The following is a 3321-nucleotide window of genomic DNA, read 5'->3' as shown; positions in this document are numbered from 1 at the left end:
AAAAAAAAGAAAAGAAAGAAAAAGAGAAAAAGTTCATTGAATGAACATATAGACAGACCCCAGACTTCTAAAAAATGTATAAAAAATCTCACTTCCTTTGCAGATGAGAGGAATGAGAGGAAGTTCATACTGCAAGACCAACTAGGATGACTCACCCCGCATCAATATTCTTACTGAACCAGATAAAGCTGCCAAAAGCAGTTTCCAGACTGGAAATAAGTACTTATGTGGGGATATGAATAACATCAGGCAAATCTCTGACAAGGGCATGTGAATCTGMAATCTGTAGTGTTATTTATTTTTATTTTTTATTGAGGTCAGTGCCCTTGGTTCAAAGCTGTATTGGATAATTTTTGGAAGGACAACCCATCCATGTGGCTACATGTCAGCATCATCATGGGATCCAAAGACAACAATAAAAGGCTGTAGTAGAATGAAATTCCCAGCGGACGGGGTGTGATATTTTATGGGTCACACAGGGAATTCTTTTGACATGAGCCAGCAAACATCAAGTATATTTTTCACAAAATATGTAGCTTAATCCARAATTATCCCTGATGTATTGTTAATGAGAACAAGGGAACACCCAGTTACTCTTGCAGTGACTAATAATATTACCACTGTTTAAATGTAAACACTGTGCAGAGATCATTCTAATGAAATGCATGACATTTTTTAAAAAAATAATGCTGTACTTTATTCAGGTCTTTTTCCTTCTTTCTGTTGCAGCACTAACACTTATATGTCCCACATTAATGTTGGCAAGGCAAGAAATACAATGTCAAAGGAAAGAAGAATAATCTCATGATGAAAATCTGTTTCCATAGCATTGAGATAGATGGACTTGTTGCCCTTCAGTGGACTCTGGATCAGGTTTTTAGTCTGTTGGTTCCTCATTTCCACCATCCTCTTTCCCCTGGAGCATTGTAAGCATTGAAGAGTTAATGGCTTTAAATTATAATGAGTATAGTAGAAATATTCATCAGTTTTTCAGAGGGCCCGTGTGGGTAGCAGCTTGCCCATCTCTGTAGCACAGTGGTTCCTAAACGACACACATGCGTACGCATCCTGCTACTGGCACGTTGAGCCACTCGGCCGGAACGGGAGTGCACTGTGGGCTGCGTGCAACCCCACACGGAGCCAGAGCTCCCTGCGACAGCTGCTCTCACATCATCAGTGGCGTCACTCCAGCAAATTCAGTGTGGACATCCCGGCTCTCCCAACCTGCTTTCTAAGGAGACTTTTTGAAGCAGAGCGGAAAGATGCTCCCTAAGTTTTCAGCTGTACTTCTTTCTGGCATAAGGCAAAATTTGGCTGAGTACAAACTTTAGCTATTACATCTTCACATAGTAAAATACTTCCTAACTTGGATTTTTGGAATGACTTTGTTTTCTTTTGCAATCCACCATCCACTCTCAAAGGGCACTGTAAATTGCTGTATTATTCTCAGCTTTATAACTAGTAAAATAGCTGGGAAGAGTGCTTGAGCTAATGAGGGCTCAGCTCAGATGCAGGTTCCCAGGCTTTCCTGTCCACGTGATCTAGAAACTACTGACTTCTGGGCACTCCTGTCTGCCTATYTGTCGCAACTATTTGTGGGGGTCCGAACACTACATGTGATCTAAATAAGAAACAAACCACAAAGGCCAAAGGAAAAAGAATTACTAAGTTCACTCCCGACTCGGAACAATTCTCTGTTTTCACTGCAGAAGTCTGACTCCCAGTTCATTCCATSTGCATCTCCAGAGCTGCAGGCCCCTTCCCCAAGAAGCAGCCAAGCATAGCAGACTGAGAAGCTGCTTGAGGAGGGGCCAAACCACACAGTTCAGACACTGACCCAGACCTGTTTTCTGAAGGACTGAACRTTTCTGAGCTAGAATTTTGTTTCATGATCAGATACCAGAAGGGAGGATTAATTCCCTGGAAAATTAGTCAAGCCCATCTTCTTGTTCCAGTATTTGTACTCGTTCCATAACTTTAGGAAACACTGAGCTAGACAGAACTTCCATAACAAACATAGCAGGCCAGTGAGTTGACGACTTAATCTTGAAAATTTGACTCCAAAATCAGTTCAGTTATAACTGAAAATACATTTGTTGGTCTCATTGGTTTCCTGGACTCAGAGATTAAAATGAATATAAATATGGTTAGATCTTTTATGTCCAAAAACAAAGAAAACATACAAAAAGCAGAGCTGTCTGTACCTTAGAATGACAAATGCTTGTCTTTTGTTGTTTTAGAAATACTTCTCATCCTTGTAGGCATAACCTAATCAATGATAAGAAAACATGATAAAAATTTTGCTTTTTTCTAGACTTACTAATATTTCAGAGTCAATGCAGCACAACACAATCTCCACTATTTCCTGGTGGAAAAAGAACGAGATTTCCAGTGCTTTTTCCTGAGGCAACACTTCCGACTTAAGTACAGGAATTGGTTTGGGAGTACAGAAGCTGGTATGCATTTGAACAGCACCAAGGTATTACGGACTGAATTTAATAAGTTTATTGTATAGTTTAGGAAACAGAGGCAGAGGATTTAACTGAGACAGCTGCAGAGTTTCGGGAACTTCCGATTTCCTTTTCAAGCCACTGCACGAGGGAGTGTGAGAGCGTGCTGTGGGGTTCAGCGATTCGGGCCACCATAACCTGTCCTAATAGTGAGGCTGGTAATAGAAATCATAGGCATGGGGTAAGTGYGCCTTAGAGAAAACACAGAAGGAGCAGTTCAGGCTGTCACCATTTACTGCACCCCCTTTGCAGGCAGTTACACCCAGAAGCGTGTATTTAGAGGTATTCTTTAGCCAGTARGCTCCAGCCCCTTTTTGCAATAAACGATTAGCTGTGCCTCCTGCCAAAGMAGCTATTCTCTGGGAAACTCGCACAGCATTTGCAGCACCTGCTGAACCCTCTGAACTTCACCAGAAATTCATGAAGGCATTAGTTTGCTTCTGCTGAAATCGGAGTCTGTTTCTAGAGGTCACATTACAATACGAGCAGAGGATATTGCAGTTCAGGATCTGGTAAACAGACGTGATTTTACATAGTAGCACCCCCCCCCCGCCAACGATTCCGACCACCTGTGGCTGGACCCTTCCCTGGGCGTTCCCCACCACGGCTGCTCGCAGGGCCCTTCGGCAAACCTCTTGCCCACATTCGCTCCTTCTTGCCTAAGAGGGCGAAAACTCTTCTTCCCGCGGCCTTCACCGCTCGGGGGCCGAGTCCCGCGCTGCGGCCGAAGCCTGCTCGGGAGGGCGATGCCGGGGCGAGCCGCCGGCCTGGCCGCACGACCCGGCAGCGGGCGATGCCCGGTGATCTGCGC

At 43.8% G+C, this 3321-nt stretch overlaps 1 protein-coding gene and 1 long non-coding RNA gene across 2 annotated transcripts in view; one reads left to right on the top strand and one right to left on the bottom strand.

Annotated features, from left to right (window-relative positions):
* LOC146602078 (uncharacterized) overlaps positions 1 to 2327 on the bottom strand; it is a 29880-nt gene extending 27553 nt beyond the window's left edge. Inside the window, exon 1 of the long non-coding RNA XR_014897731.1 lies at positions 2205 to 2327. This is a non-coding gene — a long non-coding RNA (uncharacterized LOC146602078). The remainder of the gene's footprint in view (positions 1 to 2204) is intronic.
* Positions 2328 to 2998: 671 nt separating this feature from the next.
* The window catches only part of NDRG1 (N-myc downstream regulated 1), a 39635-nt gene continuing 39312 nt past the window's right edge, over positions 2999 to 3321 (top strand). The window contains exon 1 of the mRNA XM_085320154.1: positions 2999 to 3022. The gene's annotated coding sequence lies outside the window, so the exon portion shown is untranslated. The remainder of the gene's footprint in view (positions 3023 to 3321) is intronic.

This window comes from Rhea americana, unplaced genomic scaffold (assembly GCF_003343005.1).
Source record: "Rhea americana isolate MKP2758 unplaced genomic scaffold, rheAme1 scaffold_0, whole genome shotgun sequence".
Lineage (NCBI taxonomy): Eukaryota > Metazoa > Chordata > Aves > Rheiformes > Rheidae > Rhea > Rhea americana.
Note: the sequence above shows the minus strand (reverse complement) of the source record. Positions and strands in the feature narration are given on the sequence as shown.